This window comes from Stomoxys calcitrans, chromosome 3 (assembly GCF_963082655.1).
Source record: "Stomoxys calcitrans chromosome 3, idStoCalc2.1, whole genome shotgun sequence".
In the NCBI taxonomy this organism is placed as follows: domain Eukaryota; kingdom Metazoa; phylum Arthropoda; class Insecta; order Diptera; family Muscidae; genus Stomoxys; species Stomoxys calcitrans.
The window spans coordinates 147091720-147118696 of NC_081554.1; the positions used below are offsets into that span (position 1 = coordinate 147091720).

Consider the following 26977-nt stretch of genomic DNA (forward strand, 5'->3'; position numbering starts at 1 on the left):
ATATGGCAACTATATCAGGTTATCAACAGATATAGACTGTACTTAGTCAAACCTAAACCAAATTAGTTAAGAATTGTGCCCTCTGAAACTCAAGAAGTCTAATCGGGAGATCAGTTTATATGCCGGCTATATCAGGTTTTGTCAGACAGGCTGGCTCCTTGGCTTCGGGAGATATACTCTGCTTATGTCAGCATGTCGTACATATCTGGGATATGGAGAGACTTAAAGTCAAATTGTATTCCAAAACAGAGAATCCGTGCCTGAAGAAGGCGAGAGAATTAAGTCCTATTAGAAAAACATCCTTTATGCTTAAGGTTTTAGAGTGTTTCATAGAAACATGTCATAAAAGATCCCTGAAGATCGCTTGCCTGCAGCCTGTCGCACTAAAACAATCTTCCATTACATAATCGCCTACATAGGGGGTTCTCTAGCTGAAAGTGAAGGTGCTTTCAGTAGTGTAAAACCGACGTCAATCATAAATGAGCTAGAGTTTCTAGGCATCAACTCTGCCGTAAGGAAGTTTATCAATACCTTACTAACTAACAGATGGGATCCTTAGATCTATTAAGATGGAACAGCAGAGTCTCCTCTACTTTTCATTTACTGAAAGCGTAAAATACAAGGGTGTTTTGCTGAATAGAAAATTAAACTTCAAATCGAATAAGTTGATAAGGGCGACATTGGCAAAAGTTGGGGCGTTAAGCCGCGTGACTCACATTGGGTGTATACTGCAGTGTGAGAACCAAAACGCAATATGGTGTTGTAGTGTGGTGGACGGCACTTCTTTAGTCCACCTACCGCTCAATACTCAGCCGGATCCAAAGGATGACTTATTTATGCAGTACAACCGCACTGAAGACGACATCATCTGAAGCAGTGAATTTAATCCTTCATCTAATGCCTATGGACATTGTGGCCAGACAAATTGTTGCGAGGCGAACCGAACTTTATCAGCTAAGTCGTCGAGGTCCGAAGGGAAACGAATGACAGATGGTCATAAAGTGGGGGTTGCGAACACTCCAAAACTATGTGGCCTAGTCTAGACTTGAAAAGGTGTACCGCTCTGCTGTCACTGGCTAGAACAGACCTATCAGTCATTGAGTCCGTCATGACAGATCACTGTCTGATCGGAAAACATGCTGACAGACTGAAGGTCTGACGGGTAACGAGTTCTGCAGAAGCTGTGTAGATGTCGAGGAAGAAGAGGCTATGGAACATTTGCTGTGTGCGTGTCCCGCAAAGATAGTCAGAAAGAGTTCCATTTTTTCCTCATTTATTTGTGAACTTGCCTGATTTAGCGCAACATTCGCAAGTTGTTGTGTTTTTTATATTTCCATAGATGTAGCCCCCATAATTCCCGGATTTGACTTCTCCCAGGGAGCTTCAATCATTACCCGATTTGATTTCTACAAAATAATTCAAATACAAATCGGGTTAATTAGCAAATTTTTTAGCAAAACCCATGAAACCCAACAGCAGAAGAGGCTACAGCAACTTCGTCATTCCATTTAAAACTTAACGAATATTGATCTGAGACCCTACAAGGATATATATTCTTGATCGTCTTTTCCTTTAACTTTTCGAAGAGATATATGAAGGAGACACTTGAACTTTTGCACAAATATGTACTTCTAGTTAGTTTAGATCGGCTGGGATTTTAAATGGGCCCAACCTATTCATCGGCCCCTTAAAAGCAATCTTCCCATTTGAACTCCTGTGCTTCTAGAGAGCGCAATTATAATTCGAATGGGCTTATAACAACATCCATTCCAAGTATAGATTGTTAATGATAATGTGGGAAAATAAGGTGCAAGGAGAGCATTTCATAATCTATTATTATTGGATATATTAGTATTGAGCTGATTCCTTGTGTTCATTTTAAATCAATACTACTATTTGTTTAAAATAAATTTTTGTTTTGTTTAGGTTTGGTTTTGGCCTCAATATCCACAAGACCAGTTTTTTCGGTATTAGTCAAATCCTAGAAAGTCATTTATTTTAATCTTAAAAACAAGTAAAAAGGCGTTAAGTTCGGCCGGGCCGAACTTTGGATACCCACCACCTCGGGTATATATGTAAACCACCTTTCATCAAAATTCGGTGAAAATTTCATACCTTATAACCCACATCAGTTATATCAAAACATGTTCCGATTTGGACCAAATACTAATAAGTATAGTAGCTATATCTAAAAATTAACCGATCTGAACCATATACGACACGGATGTTGAAAAGCCTAGCATAAGTTACTATGTAAAATTTCAGTGAAATTGGATTATAAATGCGCAAAGACTTTAAATCGAGAGATCGGTCTACATGGCAGCTATATTCAAATCTGAATCGATCTGGGCAAAATTGAAGAAGGACGTCGAAGAGCCTAACTAAACTCACTGTCTCAAATTTCAGCGACATCGGACAATAAATGCGTCTTTATGGCCCCAAAACCTAAAACCTAGATATCGGTCTATATGGCAGCTATATCTAAATTTGGACCGATCCGTGCGATATTGCAGATGTATGTCAAGGGGCTTAACTTAACTCACTGTCCCAAATTTCGGCGACATCGGACAATAAATAGGCATTTTATGGGCCCAAAACCTTAAATCAAGAAATCGGTCTATATAGCAGCTATATCCAAATCTGAACCGATCTGGGCCAAATTGACAAAGGATGTCGAAGGGCCTAACACAACTCACTGTCCCGAATATCAGTGGAATCGGATAAAAGATGTGGCTTTTATGGCCCTTAGACCCTAAATCGGAGGGTCGGTCTATATGGCAGCTATATCCAAATCTGGACCGATCTGAACCAAATTGGCGAAGGATATCGAAGGGCTTAACAAAACTCACTGTCCCAAATTTCAGCAAAATCGGGTAATAAATGTGGCTTTTATGGGCCTAACACCATAAATCGGAGGATCGGTCTATATGGCAGCTATATCCAAATCTGAACCGATCTGAGCCAAATTGACAAAGGATGTCGAAGGGCCTAACACAACTCACTGTCCCGAATATCAGTGGAATCGGATAAAAGATGTGGCTTTTATGGCCCTTAGACCCTAAATCGGAGGGTCGGTCTATATGGCAGCTATATCCAAATCTGGACCGATCTGAGCCAAATTGACGAAGGATGTCGAAGGGCCTAACAAAACTCACTGTCCCAAATGTCAGCAAAATCGGATAATAAATGTGGCTTTTATGGGCCTAAGACCCTAAATCGGCGGATCGGTCTATATGGGGGCTATATGAAGATATAGTCCGATATAGCCCATCTTCGAACTTAACCTGCTTATGGACAAAAAAAGAATCTGTGCAAAATTTCAGCTCAATATCTCAATTTTTAAAGACTGTAGCGTGATTTCAACAGACAGACGGACAGACGGACAGACGGACGGACATGCCTAGATCGTCTTAGATTTTTACGCTGATCAAGAATATATATTCTTCATAGGGTCGGAAATGGATATTTCGATGTGTTGCAAACGGAATGACAAAATGAATATACCCCCATCCTTCGGTGGTGGGTATAAAAAAAAGAAAAATAAAATAGTGCGACCACAAAACCACACCGCCACCTCAAAAATTGACTTGAAACCTGATAAGCCAAACAAAGCAAACAAGAAAAAAATGAAGGCAGACAAATGGGCAAGGAACAACCGCATCAAAGATGTTGCGTTGTGTTGAACAAAAATTATGAACAGACTTAAGATGAAAAGTGGACAATGTCAGGAAGTGGCTTAAAGGCAAAATAAACGCAAAAATATGAAAGAAAGCGAGAAAACCATTAAGCTTCTTCTGAGGTTACCTTTGAAATATTACAAAACACTATGTAAGGAGTTGAAGAACAACGAGCAGAAAAAGAAGAAGGAGATGGAGCTAGCTCAGTACTGTTTATGCTTCTCAGAATGGCAGATACAAGGCAGTAGCTCGTTTTCTTATACATATCAAATTATTTGTGATAGCCGAACAGCTTTAAAAGGAACCTTTGTGCTCACATTTTTAAAAATATTCAGGTAAGAAGGGCCATAACAACCATCAGTTTGAAACAATGACTTGTGAATGCTTTGGGTTATCAGAAGCTTTGTTAAGCATGAACAAAACAGAAAATCAAAAGCATGAGTGTCATAGCGTTGTGAATGACATTCAGAGTTTAGAAAAATACTACTGACAAATAAACTGAAAACACCAAAACCAGAATTCATGGATAACATAAAGTATAATCTTAAAAATATGTTTTGGCAAATGATGTCATTCACTAGTATTGTAAAAGTATCCGGAAATAAAGAAAAATTGCTCTTTATATAAAGGCAGCAACAATTGGTGAAATAAAAACCGATTGCCTACATAAGGATGTCCGGTTCAATTGTTAACAAAGTTAAGCTTTCATACTATGAAACCTGCGATAAGGTGGCCAACACTTAACATTTTAAATAGAAGTATATTTACATTAAGAGTCCGACTTTTTACTATAACAAGTAAAAGCGGGCTAAGTTCGGCCGGGCCGAATCTTATATATCCTCCACCATGCATCGCATTTGTCAAGTTCTTTTCCCGGCATCTCTTCTTAGGCAAAAAAAAGGATATAAGAAAAGATTTGCTCTGCTGTTAGAACGATATCAAGATATGGTGCGATAAGCACCACAATTAAATTCTATGTTGGAGACCTGTTTAAAATGTCAGCCAATTCGAATAAGAATTGCGCCCTTTGGGGGCTCAAGAAGTAAAATAGAGAGATCGATTTATATGGAAGCTGTATCGGGCTATAGACCGATTCAGATCATAATAAACACGTATGTTGATGGTCATGAGAGGATCCGTAGTACAAAATTTCAGGCAAATCGGATAATAATTGCGACCTCTAGAGGCTCAAGAAGTCAAGATCCCAGATCGGTTTATATGACAGCTATATCAGGTTATGAACCGATTTGAACCACACTTGGCACAGTTGTTGGATATCATAACAAAACTCTTCGTGCAAAAATGCATTCAAATCGGATAAGAATTGCGCACTCTAGAGGCTCAAGAAGTCAAGACCCAAGATCGGTTTATATGGCAGCTATATCAGGTTATGAACCGATTTGAACCATACTTGGCACAGTTATTGGATGTCATAACAAAACACTTCGTGCAAAATTTCATCGCAATCGGATAAGAATTGCGCACTCTAGAGGCTCAAGAAGTCAAGACCTAAGATCGGTTTATATGCAGCTATATCAAAACATGGACCATTATGACCCATTTACAATACCAACCGACCTACAATAATAAGAAGTATTTGTGCAAAATTTCAAGCGGCTAGCTTTACTCCTTCGGAAGTTAGCGTGCTTTCGACAGACAGACGGACGGACGGACGGACGGACAGACGGACGGCTAGATCGACATAAAATGTCGCGACGATCAAGAATATATATACTTTATGGGGTCTCACACGAATATTTCGAGTAGTTACAAACAGAATGACGAAATTTGTATACGCCCCACCTATGGTGGAGGGTATAAGAAATACTATGAACTTTGTTACTATTTTGAAAACTTAGTATATACGTTCTTGATCTTCATTACATTTCGCTATGTCTGTAAAATTGATTCGTATATACCGATTTTAGTAGATAACTTCATAAACCCCTAGAAGATAAAAATCCTTTAGCTAAAATAGAGTGACAAAATTAGTATTGCTTATCTTACGGCGTGCACATCAAAAAAACTGTCAGCAGTGGACATCCCTTTAGTAATGCTGGCTACATTTATGAGGTACGAGTATTCTGCCATGTTAAAACTTATCTACCAAGTGGTGTCGATATCTGGCATGGCGTTCGGACTCGGCTTCAAAAAGGAGGCCCCTTATCATTGAATCAGACTGCACTCATTGATATGAGAGTAGTATCACCTGTTCCTTAATTGGTTGTCAATGTAAATTTTTGCATCTTATGGTGGTAAGTAATTAAGAATTGAAGGACAGCCTTATTTTCTAGAACCGGTTATAACCGTATCCTAGCAAAGCAACTCTATATAAAAGTTTTTGTTTATATTTTTTTTTAGAAGAACTACATAGACAATTCTGAATAAGGGTTTAAAAGCATCATGGCCATTATCCCTGCACATTGTCTACAACGCAAACGAAGGACGTTGCTAAGTGACCGCCTCACAAAGTGTTTTTGTGATTTATATACCCTCAAAGATGAATGTGGATATAGTAAATGTTTGTTTGTATATTTTTTCAAATGTAAGTGTAGTTTATCTTTAAACTAATTTGTTAAAAATTACGATGTTCAGCAGTTTGTGCTTACACTGAAACTATAATAAACTGCACAGTTCTAGTGTGACATCAATGATTCCATGCTGCTTCGCGGAGACAAGTTCAGTGTTAAAATGTACATAAACAGTTTTAAATTATAGCTTATAATGAAGGAGTTAGCACTGATTTCGACATCAAAGACCTCTATGAGTTTCCTGACAAACTAGGCGGTAATGGCCTACCAGGCACGAAGTTGATGATATTGAAATGTTTAAGGGCTAAGAGATACTCTTTATTCCATTTATATCTCCCTTAATTACTTGAATTTCTTATTATGATTTGAACTTTAATTTTCATTGACGATTGACAAGACTTATGTACCCTCCGCCACAAGATGGGGGTATGCTAATTTAGTCATTCTGTTTGTAACTCCTTGAAATATTCGTCTAAGACCCCATAAAGTATATATATTCTTGATCGTCATGACTTTTTAAGTCGAACTAGCCATGTCCGTCCGTCTGTCAGTCCGTTCATCTGTCTGTCGAAAGCACGCTAACACGGTACTAAAGGACGCAATTATTACCCGAATTGGCTGAAATTTTGCATGAGGGGTTTCGTTATTACTTCCAACAAGTGCGCTGAGAATAGTTCAAATCGGTTCATAACCTGATATAGCTGCAATATAAACCGATCTGGGGTCTTGACTTTTTAAGCCTCCAGAGGGCGCAATTATTATCCGATTTAGCTGAAATTTTGTATAACGGCTTCTCTTATGACCTTTAACATACGTGTCGAAAATGGCATGAATCGGTTCATAGCCCAATGCAGCTCCCCTATAAACCGATCTGCCTATTTTACTTCTTCAGTCCCTAAAGTGCGCAATTCTTACTACATTTGGATGAAATTTTACGCAATGACTTCTACTATGGTCTCCAGTATTCAGTTCAATTATGGCCCGAAACCATAACTTGATATTGTTCTAATAACATAGCAATTCTTTTCTTTTATCCTTTGTTTGCCTAGAAAGAGACACCGTGGCAAGAGCTCGACAAATTCGATCCATGGTGGAGTGTATATAAGATTCGGCCCGGCCGAACTTAGCACGCTTTGACTTGTTTTAATCTCTAAACTATTTCATTGGGTTACACAATTGCATTATGGATTGTATTTTATGCGATTGTATAATGGAGAGGAAAGGTGACAACCAGAAATGTTGGATGTTTTTAAACAAAGCTTTGTGATTCAAAAACTCAAGTGATAAAAATCTGTCTTCATTTGTTGGTCTTGCAGTTGATAGTGGCTAGGAGTAGCCAATTACTTCGATAGTTATTTAATATGTAAGCTGGGTCATTGCTTTCAAGAAATTGACTTGAAAAGAAGAAATATGTGAAAAAGGTTGTAGACTCGTTGGAATGTTAGTTTTTGGTAGGTTATATTCTACTTAGGGAAATGTATTTAAATAATGCATACAATTGATTTCACCAAACGTAGTCATATACAATAAGTTTTTCCAACATACTTTTTACACAGATTATTTAAAAGCTTATAAAAATTTGTACCAATTCCTAAGAAAACCAATGTAAAGTCAGACCAAGAATATATACCACAATGAATTTTGACTATGGGGATATAATTTTAGAACATATTATTAAAAAACAAGTAAGAGCGTGCTAAGTTCGACGGCGCCGAATCTTATATACCTTCCACCATGGATCGCATTTATCGAGTTCGGACCATAAATGAATGCTGAACGTTCTAGAAGTCATTGCGTAATATTTCAGTTCATTAATTTAGTAAAATCGGGAGATCGGTTTATATGGGAACTGTATCAAGCTATTGATCGATTCAGACCATATTGGACACATATGTTAAAGGTTATAATAGAAGCGGTTGTACAAAATTTCTTCCAAATCGGATGAGAATTTTAACCTCTAGAGACTCAAGAAGTCAAGATCCCAGATCGGTTTATCTGGCTGCTATATCAGGTTATGTACCGATTTGCGCCATACCTAGCACAGTTATTGGTAATCATAACAAAACACTACATGCACAATTTCAGTCAAATCGGATTAGAATTGCGCGCTCTAGAGGCTCAAGAAGCCAAGACCCACGATGGGTTTATATGGGAGCTTTATTAAAACATGAACCGATTTAAACCATACTTAGCGCAGTTATTGGAAGTAATACCAAAACGCCACGTGCAAAATTTAAGTCAAATTGAACGAGAGTTGCGCCCTCTAGGGGCTCCAGAACTCAAGACCCAAGATCGGTTTATATGGCAGCTTTATCAATACATGGGCCGATTTGGCCCATTTACAATCCCAACCGACCTACACTAATAGAAAGTATTTGTGCAAAATTTCAAGCAGCCAGGTTTACTCCTTCGAAAGTTAGCGTGCAATCGACAGACAGACGGACGGACAGACACACGGACATGGCTAGATCGACTTAAAATGACATGACGGTGTTACAAACAGAATGACGAAATTAGTATACCCCCATCCTATGGTGGAGGGTATAAAAAACTTGCTGAATCGGGTTCCATTGGTACAACCCAAAGGGTAAAATGTGCTAAGTTGGAGCGGGTAAAATGTGCTAAGTTGGGTCTTGGGCCCATAAAAGCCACATTTATTATCCGATTTTGCTGAAATTTTGGACAGTGAGTTGCGTTGAGCCCTTCGACATCCTTCGTCAATTTGGCCGACATCGGTACAAATTTGGATATAGCTGCCATATAGACCGATCTTCCGATTTAGCGTCTTAGGCCCATAAAAGCCACATTTATTATCCGATTTTGCTGAAATTTGGGACAGTGAGTTGCCTTAGGTCCTTTGACACCTTTCATCTATTTGGCTCTGATTTGGATATAGCTGCCATATAGACCGAACTCTCGATTTAAGGTTTTGGGCCCATAAAAAGCGCATTTATTGTCCGATGTCGCCGAAATTTGGGACAGTGAGTTGTGTTGGCCCCTTCGATATTTGTCTTCAGTTTGCCTCAGATCAGTCCAGATTTGGATATAGCTGCCATATAGACCGATCTCTCGGTTGAACAATGACTTTTACTTATAAGCATTTGATCTAAATCGGATGATATGTCTATATAGCTGTTATGGGGCATAAGGTATGCATTTTTCAATGGATTTTGAAGAAAGGTGGTTCGCATATATACCCGAGGTGGTGGGTATCCAAAGTTCGGCCCGGCCGAACTTAACGCCTTTTTACTTGTTACACTTTTTTTCTAAAGCAAGCTAAAAGTAACAGCTGATAACTGACAGAAGAAAGAATGCAATTACAGAGTCACAAGCAGTGAAAAAATTTTTCAACGCCGACTATATGAAAAATCCGCAATTACTTTTTGGGCAACCCAATACATAATTTATGGACTCGCAGGTCAATATTTCGGAACTACAAAGAGAAAGCTAGGTATGGTTATTATGTTCGGCCGGGCCGAACTTTGGATACCCACCAACTCAGATTTAACTTTTATATAAAATATATAGTTAACATAGGCTATATAATTTTTTGTACCGATCAGGGCAAAATGTGACTTTTGATTTTGGGTGGTGTTTTTGGGGTAACGGGAGAGGGTTCGCCACCTTCCGATATCAACAAATTATAAATCCAATTCCTTCTTCCTGACTTTATTCGCAATCTACTCCTGAATACCTTTCATTTCAGTCCTATATTGTCATTCTCGTCCAATTTGAGGGTGTTTTGGGGTTGGGGCGGCTCCCCAGTTACTTGGACGTAATTTTTAATATGAAATTCGTACTTTACTCCCGAATATCTTTCATTTGAGTCACATATTGTCCTGATCGGTACACTTTTATTTTTGGGTTGTACTTTTGCGGTAAGGGAGGATGTCCGCTCCCCCCCTCCGATATCAAAAAATTATATAGCATATGCTTCCTTCCAGACCAACTTACCTAATCTGTGTTCAGCCCATTTTGAGTCTATACGGAGCAAACAAACAAACTTACAAACAATCACAATTTCATTCTCATACCCACCACCGTAGGATAGGGGTATAATCATTTAGTCATTCCATTTGCAACACATCGAAATATCAATTTCCGACCCTACAAAGTATAATTATTTTGGATCGTCGTGAAATTCTAAGACGATTTAACTATGTCCGTGTGTCTGTCCGTCCGTCTGTTGTAATCACTCTACAGTCTTCAAAAATTGAGATATTGAGCTGAAATTTTGCACAGATACGTCTTTTTGATGCACGCTGATTAAGTTCTTTAACGGGCTGCTATATAGACTGATCTGACGGTGAAGGGTCTAAGGCCCATAAAAGCTGCATTTATTACACGATTTCGATTAAATTGAAACAGTGAGTTATTTTAAGCTTCCCGACATTCGACCTAAATATGGTTTAGATCGCCCTATATTTGGATATTGCTGTCATATAGACTGATCTCCCGATAAAGGGTCTGAATCCTATAAAGCTTTATTTATTACCCGATTTCGCTGAAATTTGAAACTGTGTGTTGTTTTCGGTCTCCTAAAATCGGACCTAAATATGGTTCAGATCGGACTATATTTAGATATAGCTGTTATATAGACCGATCTGCCGATAGGGGGTCTGAAGCCCATAAAAGCTTTATTTTTTATCCGATTTCGTTGAAATTTGAAGCAGTGAGTTATTTTAAGCTTCCCGACATCCGACCTAAATAAGAGTCACATCAGACTATACAGATATAGCTGTCATATAGACCGATCTTCCAATTTAGGGTGTTAACATAAAAAGCTGATTTATAATTTGAAACAGTGAGTTGTTTTAAGCCTCCCAACATCCGCTTTAAATATATTTTAAGTCTAACTATATTCAGATTTAGCTGCCATATAGATCGATTTGCCGTTTAAGGGTGTGTAACCCATAAAAGCTGCATTTAGTACCCAATTTCTCTGAAGTTTCAATACGTGAGTTGTTTTAAGTCACCAGCCATTGGACCTGAATTTGGTAAAGATGGGACTGTATTTAGATATAGCTGTCATATAGACCGATATGCCGATTAAGGGTATGAAGCTCATAAAAGCTTTTTTTATTACCCGATTTCATTGAAATTTGAAATATTGTAGTGAGTTGTTCTTAGCCTCCAGACATCCAAACCAAATATGAGTTACATCAGACTATTCCGATAGGGTGTCTGTCATTTAGACTGATCTTCCAATTTAGGGTCTTTATCCCATAAAAATCTGATTTATTGTGTGAAAATGTGACTTGTATATGAGTTCTCGGGACCTGAATAAAATATGATCGATACTAGCCATAGTTGCTGGTAAGATATAACTACGGATTTAGTAGTGGAGTTATGATAAAATAGGATGATTGCTCTATCCTTGTTTAATTTGATCGAGATTGGTCCAAATTTGGTTATAGGTGCCGTATAAAACAATTTTTGGTTTAAAATCTTGGCTCTATAAAAAACGCATTTATTATCCATTGTCGTTGAAGTTTGACGCTGTGACTTATGTTAGGCTTTTCAACATCCGTGTCCTATATGGTTCAGATCGGTTTATATTTGGATATAGCTGCTAAAAATACCAATATTTTCTTCTACAAAAATGAACAGTGACTTATATTTGTTAGAACACCAGATGTCCGTACCGAATTTGAGTGCATATGTTATTCAGTTTTCACCGGATTGTGACTAAAGGGGGTTTACATATATACCCTAGGTGGTGTGTATCCAAAATTCGGCCCGGCCGAACTTAATGCCTTTTTACATGTTTTTACGTCACATGTCCCCTAAACACACGCAAATATTGTTTCGCCCCAAACAATATTTATAGCTTCCACAGCCCATTTACAAAAAATGGCGATTTGGAAACCATCTTTGCCTGAAATTAGTTCCCAAATACTAATTTTGTAAAAATATTCGGACAGAATTAATTTTTTTTGTCTATCGGGATCATTATTCGTTTTCTTCTTACAACTTTTCCAATTTAGATCTTCGTTTTCAAAAACAAAAATAAATCGTATTCCGTGGGCATGAGTTTTCAAAGTGGACTTACTTTAAAATCTCTCCACAGATTTGTTTTGTTTTTGTTTTTTCTCGTCTATGTAATCAAACTATTTTTATGAGTCGATTTAGTTTAAAGTGATAATTAACTTACCGTTGTGGATAATCGTTATCTGAAAGAAGATATAAATAATGATTTTAGTTTTGGCTTTAACTTATCTTTGACTATCTTTGAAAACGCTAAGGAGAACTTTTGAAATGTATAATTTACATTTTGAAAAACATTTTTCTTTGCATTTACAAAAAAATTAATTGCATTTCAAAAAGGTGAATTTATTCAATTGAGTTTTCTTTGCTGTTGTCCTTCGATTATTCAATTCTTATAAGCCTTAATTTTCTAATATTGGTATCAGTGGACCGCAAACTTGAACCTTCGTCATTTAACCAGGGATAGAATATCAATATACGCTTATTGAATCTCTCCTTATTTGTAATATTTTAAACTCTAAGCAACCACACAACCATTACCCCATGTAATATATGATTGTAAATATCAGAAAACCCGGGCATGATTTAGACGACCTTATAGATTAACATATATTTGGAAAGGATTGAACCCAAATAAAAACTCAAGAGAAACAAAAACGAAGAAAAATCATAAATTTAAAGACTTTCTGTCGCAAATCCATAGCAAATCTCTTCAACATTGTGAAGCAATTTTCAAATATGGCTAAGAATACCAAAAGCGACAGGACATAAAATAAAATTCAATAATTTTTGAATGAATGACGTTTATCACAATGGTGCAGCTGCCAGCAATGCTGCCGCTTAGCTTAAGCCACATAAAAGCATGTGAAAAGAAAAAAACAAAAAATACGATACAATATTAACAATAAACCGTATTGACCCTTTTATTGTTAAATGAGAAAAAATGAAAAAAACCGGAATATCTTTTCTGACCTCCCTGTAACGTAGTCTGAGTGGTTATTGCCAGAAGTAAGTCAAAATATTTCGTAATATCGAATAGTGTAGGGCCATATATAGAGAGACGGTTGCTAAGAGTAAGCAAGGGCACAAAGAACCCTTTCGGTACTTTCATATTTTTTTTTATTATGAGTTGGGTTGATTGCTGGCTTGGCATAAATGGATGACTGGATAACTTGTGGAGAATACGTACTATGTCCTGTTCATCCTCCTTATGTTTGCAGTACACAATGTATGTGTTAACATTTTTAGTTAACATTGCTATGTGTATGTTCAGTTTTGCGTGTATGTGTGTCTGTGCGTATGTTTACGAGTGTGTTTTTGTATTATTGAAAAGATAGCGGACTTAAAATTCAATTTCGATTCTCACTACCACTTTCTCATCCTGTATGACTGGTATATATGTATATCGTTTGTAGTTGTAGTAGCTCAATAGTAAGTATGGGGGTGTGCTTGCGATTTTATAATACATAAGCTTATTGTCACTAAAGCTTGACAGTGAAAACATTCAAAGCTTCCACACAGGACATTGGAAATAAGAGTGCGTCAGACACTGTCACTGATCTAGTCCAGGGCACAGTGATTTCAAAATGCATATCACTTCCAGCTACTGAATAGATTAATCTATATTGCTAATTTTCATATTAAACCAGGACAATTAAGAAAAGGAAAAAGTCGGGTGTAGTCCACTGCAGCACTGATGCTACTTTCAAAATTCAAGAAAATAACAGAGTATATTAAATGGGCGGTATATATGGAAGCTATTTCATATCCAAATCTGGTGCGATTAGAATTTCGCATCCCATGAAATATCTAATAAAACTTCTTGTAAGATTTTTTACGATCGGGTCCAAATTTATATCGGTCAAAAGATATTAAAGGGAGCGGTATCTAAATGCAAACGGATTTTGATCATCTTATGTTCTGGTACTGAGCGGGGTTGGGGAGTCGAGCAATTTTTACTCCATTTGGACTCCGACTCCAATAGGATTGCTCGATTCCAACTCCGACTCCGAGCATTTAAATTATTTATTTTTTAAAATTTTAAAAGTAATTATTTTATTTCCTAACCCACTATTCTTTTATAACAAAAACAAGTAAAAGCGTGCTAAGCTCGAATCTTATATACCCTACACCATGGATCGCATTTGTGAAGTTCTTTTCCCGGCATCGCTTCTTAGGCAAAAAAAGGATAAACGAAAAGACTTGCTCTGCTATTAGAGCAATATCAAGATATGGTCCGGTTCGGACCACAATAAAATTATACGTCGTAGACCTGTGTAAAATGTCAGCCAATTCGGGGGCTCAAGAAGTAAAATAGAGAGATCGATATATATGGGAGCCATATCGGGCTATAGACCGATTGAGATCATAATAAACACGTATGTTGGTGGTCATGAGAGGATCCGTAGTACAAAATTTCAGGCAAATCGGATAATAATTGCGGCTCAAGAAGTCAAGTCCCCAGATATGTTTATATGACAGCTATATCAGGTTATGAACCGATTTGAACCACACTTGGCACAGTTGTTGGATATCATAACAAAACACTTCGTGCAAAAATGCATTAAAATCGGATATGAATTGCGCATTCTAGAGGCTCACGAAGTCAAGACCCAAGATCAGTTTATATGACAGCTAGTTGTTGAAAGTAAGAATAAAATACTTCATGAAGATTTTCAACCAAATCGGATATGAATTGCGCACTCTAGAGGCTCAAGAAGTCAAGACCCAAGATCGGTTTATATGACAGCTATGTCAGGTTATGAACCGATTTGAACCATACTTGGCACAGTTATTGGATATCGTAACAAAAAACGTCGTGCAAAATTTCATTCCAATCGGATAAGAATTGCGCACTCTAGAGGCTCAAGAAATCAAGACCCAAGATCGGTTTATATGGCAGCTATATGAGGTTATCAACCGATTTGAACCATACATGGCATAGTTGTTGGATATCATAGTAAAACACGTCGTGCAAAATTTCATTCCAATCGGATAAGAATTGCGCACCCTAGAGGCTCAAGAATTCAAGACCCAAGATCGGTTTATATGGCAGCTATATCAGGTTATGGACCGATTTGAACCATACTTGTCACAGTTGTTGGATATCAGAACAAAACATGTCGTGCAAAATTTCAGCCAAATCGGATAAGAGCCGTATCGGGCTATAGACCCAAGATCGGTTTATATGACAGCTATATCAGGTTATGAACCGATTTGAACCATACTTGGCACAGTTATTGGATATCGTAACAAAAAACGTCGTGCAAAATTTCATTCCAATCGGATAAGAATTGCGCACCCTAGAGGCTCAAGAATTCAAGACCCAAGATCGGTTTATATGGCAGCTATATCAGGTTATCGACCGATTTGAACCATACTTGTCACAGTTGTTGGATATCAGAACAAAACATGTCGTGCAAAATTTCAGCCAAATCGGAAAAGAGCCGTATCGGGCTATAGACCCAAGATCGGTTTATATGACAGCTATATCAGGTTATGAACCGATTTGAACCATACTTGGCACAGTTATTGGATATCGTAACAAAAAACGTCGTGCAAAATTTCATTCCAATCGGATAAGAATTGCGCAGTCTACAGGCTCAAGAAGTCAAGACCCAAGATCGGTTTATATGGCAGCTATATCAAAACATGGACCGATATGACCCATTTACAACACCAACCGACCTACACTAATAAGAAGTATTTGTGCAAAATTTCAAGCGGCTAGCTTTGCTCCTTCCGAAGTTAGCGTGCTTTCGGCAGACAGACGGACGGGCAGACGTACGGACATGGCTAGATCGACATAAAATGTCGCGACGATTAAGAATATATATGCTTTATGGGGTTTTCAGACGAATATTTCGAGTAGTTACAAACAGAATGACGAAATTAGTATACCCCCCATCTTATGGTGGAGGGTATAAAAATATAAATATTTATATATATTAATTTTTTTAGTATTTTATGACCATTTAGCGAAGAAAAGAGGATGTGAATGACTTTGCAATACAACCGCAATAAAACCGTCCGTCTGTCTGTTGACATCATGTTACAGTCTTTAAAAATAGAGATATTGAGCTGAAACTTTGTACAGATTCTTTTTTTTTGTCCGTAAGCAGGTTAAGTTCGAAGATGGGCGATATCGGACAATATCTTGATACAGCCCCCACATAGACCGATCCTCCGATTTAGTGTCTTAGGCTTATAAAAGCCACATTTATTATCCGATTCCGCTGAATTTTGGTACAGTGAGTTGTGTTCGGCCTTTCGACATCCTTATTTAATTTGGCCTTGATCGGTCCAGATTTCAATATAGCTGCCGATCTCTCGGTTTAAGGTCTTGCGCCCATAAAAGGCGCATTTATTGTCCGATTTTGCCTAAATTTGGGACAGTGAATTGTGTTAGGTCTTCCATCCTTCTTCAATTTGGCTCAGGTCGGTCCAGATTTGGATATAACTGCCATATCCGACCGATCTCTCGATTTAAAGTTTTGGGCCCATAAAAGGCGAATTTATTGTCCGATATCGTCGAAATTTGGGACAATGAGTTGTGTTGGGCCCTTCGACATTATTTTTCAATTTGGCTCAGTTCGGTCCAGATATACCGACCTCTCGATTTAAAGTTTTGGGGCCATTAAGGGCGCATTTAACGTCCGATTTCGCTGAAATTTGGGACAGTGAGTTGTGTTAGGCTCTTCGACATTTTTCTGCAGCTTGGTCCAAATCGGTCCAGGTTTGGATATAGCTGCCATATAGACCTATATCTCGATTTAAAGCCTTGGCCCCATAAAAGGCGCATTTATAATCCGATTTCACTGAAATTTGACACAGTGACATGCGTCTCGTATATGGTTCAGATTGGTTTATGTTTAAGTATAACTTCTAAAAAGAGCAATATTTCGTTATACACAATTGATCAATGACTTGTACTTATTAGTATTTGGCCAAATCGGAACATATTTCGATATAGCTGCTATGGGGCTAAGGTATGCATTTTTTACCGAATTTTGATGAAATGTGGTTAACATATATGTATACCTGAGGTGGTGGGTATCCAAAGTTCGGCCCGGCCTAACTTAACGCCTTTTTAATTGTTTTAATATCAAATGCTCACTCTCAAAAATTTTGAGAAAAATTGTTGTTTGATTTTTTGAGTAATAAAAATTTGTCGATTTTCGATAAGGTCTTATGTGAGGTTATTTTTATACCTTCCACCATAGGATAGGGGTATACGAATTTCGTCATTCTGTTTGTAACTCCTAGAAGTATTCGTCTAAAACCCCATAAAGTATATATATTCTTCATCGTCGTGACATTTCAAGTCGAACTAGCCATGTCCGTCCGTCCGTCCGTCTTCTGTCGAAGCAGCTAACTTTCGAAGGAGTAAAGCTAGCCGCTTGAAATTTTGCACAAATACTTCTTATTAGAGTAGGTCGGTGGGATTGTAAATGGGCTATATCGGTCTACATTTTGATATAGCTACCATATAAACCGATCTTGGATCTTGACTTATTGTTCTTATCCGATTTGGCTAAAATTTTGCATTAGGTGTTTCATTATGACTTCCAACTACTGTGCTGAGGATGGTTGAAATCTGTCCATAACCTGATATAGCTGTCATATAAACCTATCGCAATTCCTATCCTATTTGGCTGAAATTTTATACGACGTATTTTGTTATGACTAAAAATAGTTCAAATGGGTCCATAACCTGATATAGCTGCCATATAAGCCAATATGGGATCTTGACTTCTTGAGCATCAAAAGGGCGCAAGTATTACCCGATTTGGCTAAAATTTTGTACGACGGCTTCTCTCATGACCTTTAACATACGTGTCGAATATGGCATGAATCGGTTTATAGCCTAATACAGCTCCCCTATAAACCGATCTCCCTATTTTACTTCTTCAGCCTCTAAAGTGGGCAATTCTTACTAGATTGGGGTGATATTTCACACAATGACTGCTACTATGGTCTCTAATATTCAGTTCAATTATGCCTAAAAAGAGATACCGTGGCAAGAACTCGACAAATGCGATCCATGGTGGAGGGTATATAAGATTCGGCCCAGCCAAACTAAGCACACTTTTAAATAAATCTTTACTGGAAATAAAAAAAAAATCAATCACCTTTAAAAAGTATTGAACTTCTAAATGCTCAAGAAGTCAAGAATCGAGAAAAGTTTATATGGTACCTATAACAGGTTATGCATCAATTTCGACCATTCTTACCATATTTATTGGAAGTCAAAGCGAAACTCCTCATGCAATATTTCAGCCAAATTGGATAGGAATTGCGCCTTCTAGAGTTTCAAGAAGTATAATCGGGAGATCATTGTATATTGAAGCTACATCAGGTTATGAACCGATTTGGACCATACTTGTCATAGTTGTAAAAAGTTAAAACAAAAGACTGCATGCAAAATGTTTGCCATATCGGATAATAATTGTGCTCCCTAGAGGCTCAATAAATCAAGTTCCGAGATTATTTAACATGGAAGCTACATCAGGTTATGAACCGATTGGGACCATAATTTTGCTTGTGTCCAAGCAAAATACTGCATGAAAAATTTTATTCAAATCGGATTATAATTGCGTCTAGATGCTCAAGAAATCAGGATCCAATATAGTTTATATGGCAGCATTATCAAAACATGGACCGATATAGCGCATTTACAATCCTAACCGGCCTACACTGTTAGGAAGAATGAGTGTCAAGTGCCGAACTTTACTCCTTCGAAAGTATGCATACTTTCCACAGACAGACGAACATGGCTACATCGAGCTAAAATGTCATGACAATCAAGAATAAATATACTTTTTGGGGTCTTAGACCAATATTTCGATGTGTAACAACTGGAATGGCGAAGTTAGTATATCCCCATCTTATGGTAGGAAGTACAAAACTTTGAAATAAAAACAAACTGCCTCATGAATAATTTCAGCCAAGTCAAGTTAGAAATTGAACCCTCTAGAGTCTCAGGAGTTGAAAATCCGGCACGATCTGTGCGATATTGCAGAAGTACGTCAAGGGGCTTAACTTATTTCACTGTCCCAAATTTCGTCGACATCGAAAAATAAATGCACCTTTTATAGGCCCAAAACCTTAAATCGAGAAATCGGTCTATATGGCAGCTAATCCAAATCTGAACCGATCAGGGCCTAATTGAAGAAAGATGTGGAAGGGCCTAACACAACTCACTGTCCCAAATTTAATCAAAATCGGATAATAAATGTGGCTTTTATTGACCTAAGACCCTAAATCGGAGGATCGGTCTATATGGCAGCTATATCCAAATCTGAGCCAATTTGACGAAGAATTTCGAAGGGACCAAACACAACTCGCTGCCCAATTTTCATCAAAATCGTATAATAAATGTGGCTTTTATGGAGCTAAGACCCTAAATCGGATGATCGGTGCATATTACAACTATAGCCAAATCTGGACCGGTATGGGCCAAATTAACGAAGGAAGTCGAAGGGCCTAATAGAACTCACTGTCCCAAATTTCAGCAAAATCGAATAATAAATGTGGCTTTTATGGGCCTAAGACCCTAAATCCGTGAATCGGTCTATATGGGGGCAATATCAAGATATAGTCCGATATAGCCCATCTTCGAACTTAACCTGCTTATGGACACAAAAAGAATCTGTGCAAAGTTGCAACTCAATATCTCTATTTTTAAAGACTTTAGCGTGATTTCAACAGACAGACTGACAGACGGACGGACATGTCTAGATCGTCTTAGACTTTTACTCTGATGAAGAGTATATATTCTTCATAGGGTCGGAAATGGATATTTCGATGTGTTGCAAACGGAATGGCAAAATGGATATATCCCCTTCCGTCGGTGGTGGGTATAAAAAAACCTCATGCGAGTTTCAACGAAATCTGGTAAGATTTAACCCTCAAGTGGCCCAAGAAGACAAGATCCGGGATCGGTTTATATGGGAGCTATATAAAAACTCAGATCGATCTGGCCAATTAGTATGCGAAATTTGGAGACCCTAGTAGGTCCAGGGGCTGACTTGGGGCGTTTATGTTGGTCATCTCGCATTTATAGGCCGATCCTCATGATTCTTTTTGCAAATTCTTTTTTGAAGATTTCAGTTAAGGTATCGTCCACCAATTGCAAATGTGATTTCACCATTAGAAAAGTTATAAAATTTTCCGATTAATTAAAACCAATTAAAAGCGTGTTAAGCTCGTCCGGACCGAATCTTGGGAACCCACCACAATTGATTCTGTTAAAAAATAAATAAAATATGTTTACAAAATAAATTTAGTTGAAGGGCATAATTTTACGCCATATACCAAACTTCTGTCAAACCAGCAAAACTTAAAGTTTCTAAGAACCGAACAGGGATTATCGAGAGACCGGTTTGCATGGGAGCTATATCAGGTTAAATACCAATTACCGATAGACCGTATTTGGAATAGTTGTTGAAGGTGGCAACAGAACATCTCATGGAAAATTTCAGACAAATCGGACAAAAATAATGGTTTGTAAGGACTCAAGAAGTCAAATCGGGAGATCGGTTTATATGGGAGCTATATCAGGTTAAAGACCGATGCGAACCGTACTAGGTATAGTTGTTAAAAGTCATAACAAAACACTACATGCTCAATTTTAGCCAAATCAGACAAAATTTGTGGCTTGTAAGGGCTCAAGAAGTCAAATCGGGAGATCGATTTATATGGGAGCTATATCAGACCCTGTAGGGTTTCAAGAAATTGAATCGATTCATCCGTTTATGTGAGAACAATATGAACTATATCCAAGTTTAAATCGATGTCGCTCATTTGCAATTCCCAACGACTTACATCAATGAGAAGTATCTGTGCAAAAATTCCATGTGAGTACCTCCATTCTTTTGACAGCTATCGTTATTTTAACAGACAGACGGGCATTTCTAAATAGACTCAGAGTATCAAGATCATCATAGGACCGCTGATACGTATTTCGTGGCATAACAAACTGAATGACTAGATTAGTATTTCTCCGTCCTAATTCTTGTGCCCTCAACCATGCGGTGAACATATACTAATTTAGTCATTCTGTTATGTAAAACCCATTAGGTTTATTGAACCGCGACCTTATATACTTGGGCTTGTAGTCAGTGGTAAGTAATATTTTCATATGTGATGAAGACATAGTAACTAGACCACTGTGTCTCTCAACTATAACAGTCAATACTGTGCAACTGCCATCATATAATCCACGAGTAAATTGATCCAAGCAATCCCTAATAGCTGTTATAAATGGAAAAGAGTATCATTCTTTTGCCGGCTTCAAATGTACTTCACAATGCACCCATAACCCACAGTCGGTTGAATTCTAAAGTATAACGTTCCAGTATGATGTTGTTGTTGTTATATTTTCATTGGGTCACCCTTTTTCTTTTTCACCAGTACAATATCCATTAGGGGGTGTTACATTCCATCATCATTCATTGCGTCCTGAAAACTGATGAAGGTTCCGAATTCCAAATGAAAGACGTAAATATCGAAGAATATTCGCTACGAGTTCAATGGTATGCCAGCAATAAAACTGGACTTCATCATTGCGATGGTGTTGCCATGGGCTTTTCGTTCTCTCCAACTCTACTCCACACCCTGTGTCGCCCTAAGTTATTTGGGCGGATTTATATTTGGTCAAGCTGTTGTGTGCGGATAAAGTGGTTTAAGTCACAATTGTCATAAATTCAACGATGATGTTCGTCATTATTTTGTTTCCTTTTCATGTGGCTTTCCTTCTTCTGCATATCCTGAGTCTGTTGCCATGTATTGGTATCTTTTCGGTTTGCAGAGTGCTTAGAGGGGAGATAGATTGGTATGGATATCTAAATAAATTGTAAAATTGCTAATACAATTCGATAGAAAGGTCGTTAAACACTGTGCACACACACACACACGCATATAGCAATGGTAAAAATTGTAAATTTGGGACATTTAGGTAAGGAAAGTAAAAGCGTGCTAAGTTCGGCCGGGCCGAATCTTGGGAACCCACCATCATGGATTTATACAAAATAAAAGGCATAATTTTATTATACATACCAAAATTCTGTCAAACCACCAAAAATTAAAGCTTCTAGGAACCGAATAAGGATGATCGAGAGACCGGTTTATATAGGGGCTATATCAAGTTATAAACCGATTCGGAGCATACTTGGCACAGTTGTTGGACAAAATTTGCAGCTTGTAAGGGCTAAAGAAGTCAAATCGGGAGATCGGTTTATATGAGAGCCATATCAGGTTATAGACCGATTTGAACCGTGCTTGGCACAGTTATTGGAAGTCATAACAAAACACTATGTGCACAATTGTAGCTAAATTGGACAAAAATTGAGGGTTGTAAGGGCTCAAGAAGTCAAATCGGGAGATCGGTTTATATGGGATCTATATTAGGTTATAAGCCGATTTGGACCGTACTTGGAATAGTTGTTGAAAGTCATAACAAAACACGTTGTGCACAATTGTAGCTAAATCGGAAAAAAATTGCGGGTTGTAAGGGCTCAATAAGTCAAATCGGGAGATCGGTTTATATGGGAGCTATATCAAGCTATAAGTCGATTTGCATCGTACTTGGCACCGTTGTTTGAAGTCATGACGGAACACTACATATAAAAAACCATTAAAAGCTTGCTAAGTTCGGCCGGGCCGAATCTTATATACCCTCCACCATGGATCGCATTTGTCGAGTTCTTTTCCCGGCATCTCTTCTTAGGCAAAAAAAAGGATAAAAGATAAAATTTGCTCTGCTATTAGAGCGATATAAAAATATGATCCGGTTCGGACCACAACTAAATTATATGTTGGAGACCTGTGTAAAATGTCAGCCAATTCGAATAAGAATTGCGCCCTTTTGGGGCTCAAGAAGTAAAATAGAGAGATCGATTTATATAGGAGCTGTATCAGGCTATAGACCGATTCAGACCAACATTTCAAGCAAATCGGATAATAATTGCGACCTCTAGAGGATCAAGAAATCAAGATCACAGATCGGTTTATATGGCAGCTTCAGCAGGTTATTGACCGATTTGAACCTTAATTGGTTGTTGAAAGTCATAATAAAATACGTCGTGCAAAATTGCAGCCAAATCGGATAGGAATTGCGCCCATTAGAAGCTCAAGAAGTCAAGATTAAAGATCGGGTTATATGGCAGCTATATCAGGTTATTGACCGATTTGAACTATTCTTAACACAGTTGTTGGAAGTCATAGCGGAACACGTCGTGCAAAATTTAATTTCAATCGGATAAGAATTGCGCCCTATAGAGGCCAATGAAGTCAAGACCCAAGATCGGTTTATATGGCAGCTATATCAGGTTATGAACCGATTTTGTTGTTGGATATCAAGACCCAAGATTCAAGATTCAAGAAAAAAGATTGGTTTATATGGCAGCTATATCAAAACATGGACCAATTTGGCCCATTTACAATCCCAGGCTTCCAGACGCTCAAGAAGTCAAATCGGGTTAATATGGCAGCTAAATCCACGTGTGAACAACTGATGGGCTATTTGCAATCCCCAACGACCTACGTCAATATTAAGTGTCTGTGCAAATTTTCAAGCGGCAAGCTTAACACGTTCGACCGCTATCGTGATTTCGACAGACGGACGGAGATGGCTTGATCGAATCAGACTGTGGAGGCGACCCAGAATGTATCGTAGATCAATATTTCGAGGTGTTACAAACGGAATGACTAGGTAAGTGTAAGCATAGACTAGTGAATTTGGAATGAAATCTTGACACAACATATTTCTAGAAACTATTTGAAAAAATTTAAACAATTAATACCTTTAAAATGGTCTGTTTTACATATATGCAAATATTTACTAATTGAAGAGCAAATAAAACGCATAATGTGGGGCTTGGTCGAACTTTAAATAAGAGTAGACATAAACTATATCCACATCAACTACATTAGCTCCTTCCTAATGAAATCGAATGAAAACATATAATATAAGCCAAAAGTAGGTCGTTGCCGACAGTGCAATACCCCTAGACTCTACTTTTTATCAAATACAAGAGTAAATCGGTGGTCCCCCCTGAATTTGGCCCCAAATTTTTATATAAGTTTCGTATTCTACTTCCAATTACCTTGCATTCCATACCCATATTGCCCCAATCTGTAAACATGCCATTTTTGGGCGGATATCACAAAAATGTTCACCGACAGACTTAACCCTACCATCTGTGAAAATTTCATGAAAATCGGTTCAGCCGTTTTTGAGCCTATTCGGAACAAACCAACCAACAAAAAGAAACACTTTCATTTTTATACCCTACACCACCACTATGATACAGGGTATTATAACTAAGTTCATTTGTTTGTAACACCCAGAATGAAGAGAGATAGACCCATTGATACGCATACCGATTGACTCAGAATCACTTTATGACTCAATTTAGCTATGTCTGTCTGTCTATCTGTCTATTTGTCCATGTTAATTTGTGTACAAATTACAGGTCGCTACTTTCATCCAATAGTCTTCAAATTTGACACATACATTTTAGAGAGACGAAGCCTATTGAAATTAAAGAAAATCGGTTCAGATTTGGATATAGCTCCCATATTAGGAAATATTGATAAAAAGCTCATTTGTTAACTGATTCTCTCGAAGAATGGATATTCTTATTACTCTCTACATTACTGGTGAATTTCATAGAAATCGGTTCAGATTTAGATACAGCTCGATTTTCAACGCCACAGCCACTGCAAGCGAATTTATTGACCAATCTTTCCAAAATTGTACAACGCTTTCCTGGACGACTAACATAATATCTATAGAGTTTGGTCGAAATCGGTTTAGATTTATATATAGCTCCCATATATATGTTTGTACGATTTAAACTTTTATTGCAATAATGGAGGCCACCGTAGCGCAGAGGTTAGCATGTCCGCCTTTGACGCTAAACGCCTGGGTTCGAATCATGGCGAGACCATCAGAAAAAATTTTCAGCGGTGGTTTTCCCATCCTAATGCTGGCAACATTTGTGAGGTACTATGCCATGTAAAACTTCTCTCCAAAGAGGTGTCGCACTGCGGCACTCCGTTCGGACTCGGCTATAAAAAGGAGGCCCCTTTTCGTTGAGCTTAAAACTGAATCGGACAGCACTCATTGATATGTGAGAAGTTTGCCTCTGTTCCTTTGTGGAATGTTCATGGGCAATATATGCACATTTGCATTGCAATAATGTGGTCATTTGTTAACCGATTCTCTCAAATATTGGCAGGAAGGATTTGCTTATGACTCTGAATATTAATGGTAAATTTCATAGAAATCGGTCCAAATTTAGATATAGCTGCCACATATGTATATCACCCTATTTTCACTTTAAGAGCCACTGCAAGCGCATTTATTGACCAATCTTGCCACAATTTTTCACAACGCTTTCCTCGACAACTACCATAATCTATACAGAGTTTGGTCGAAATCGGTACAGATTTAAATATAACTCCCATATATATGTACGTCAGATTTTGGCTAATTTGCAAAAATGTTGTCATTTGTCAACCGTAGTTATTACAGTTTTAACATATTTGCTCGAAATTTTATACGAATCGTTAAATGTCCCATTTGAAAATATCCGCCGCGGTCCATCAAAGCTGATTCAGAATTAGAAATAGCTCCCGTTCTGTCCTTAAAGGGTAGGTGTAGAGTATTATGCAGTCGGTACCGCCCGGATTTTCCTTTCCTTACTGCTTATATAATAGATTCTGCTTATATAAGATAGGATTCGGTGGGGTTTCTCAAATGGGTTATAAAACAATCCGTACCAAATTTGAGCAAACCTTTTCAAAATTTTATCAACTTCGGCTCTATATGCGAAAATAGGGCGATGTTAATATGTATATGGAAGGTAAATATAAATCTGATCCGATTTTGATTAAATTGAACAAAAATGTCAACAATCACGAGAAAATTATACAATATATGCCACTTTTTGTGACAGTCGGTTGACAAATTACCACATTATAGAAAATTATTCAAAGTTGGACCAACATAATACGGAAATTACACTCATAGAAATTTGTCAGTAAAAACACAAATTTTTATACCCACCACTATAGGATGGGGGTATACTAACCTAGTCATTCCGTTTGTAACACCTCGAAATATTGATCTAGGACCTCATCTTATATATAAAGATCAATTTGTGTTTGTTTGTAGGTTTGTTTGTTTGTTTGGTTGTATGTTTGTGTGTTCCTTATAGACTTAGAAACGGCTGAACCGATTTTCTTGAAATTTTCACAGATGATGAATAATGACCCCGTGGTGAAAATAGGGTACTACATTTTTTGATATCTGAAGGGGGAGCGGACCCTCCCCCTTACCCTAATTTTCAGAAACGCCAGATCTCGGAGATGGGTGGTGCGATTTAAGCGAAATTTTGTGTGCTCTCATATAGTACCCTAAAAATAAAAATTTGGTATCCAAATTTTGGATGGAGTACTTAGGGGGGCTGCCCCACCATAAAACCTACCAAACATATATTTAGACCAATCACGACAATATGGGACTCAAATGAAAGGTATTTAGGATAAGAAAACATATCTGATATCCAATTGTCGGACCAAGTGCCAGGAGGACCACCCCAAGCCTCAAAACACCCCTAAATCGGACCAATCGGACCAACCATGGTAATATGAGACTCAAATGAAAGGTATTTGCGAGTAGAATACGAATCTGATATCCAAATGTACGACCACGTTTCTGGGGGTCCACCCCTTTCCCAAAACACCCCCCAAACAGGACTTATTTACTGACCA

General features: G+C 37.8%; 1 protein-coding gene across 2 annotated transcripts in view; it reads right to left on the reverse strand.

The window, feature by feature from the left end:
* LOC106091617 (uncharacterized) overlaps positions 1-26977 on the reverse strand; it is a 499339-nt gene that overhangs the window by 377171 nt on the left and 95191 nt on the right. For both annotated transcript variants that reach the window (XM_059364400.1, XM_059364401.1), the window contains exon 2: positions 12363-12381. The gene's annotated coding sequence lies outside the window, so the exon portion shown is untranslated. The remainder of the gene's footprint in view (positions 1-12362; positions 12382-26977) is intronic.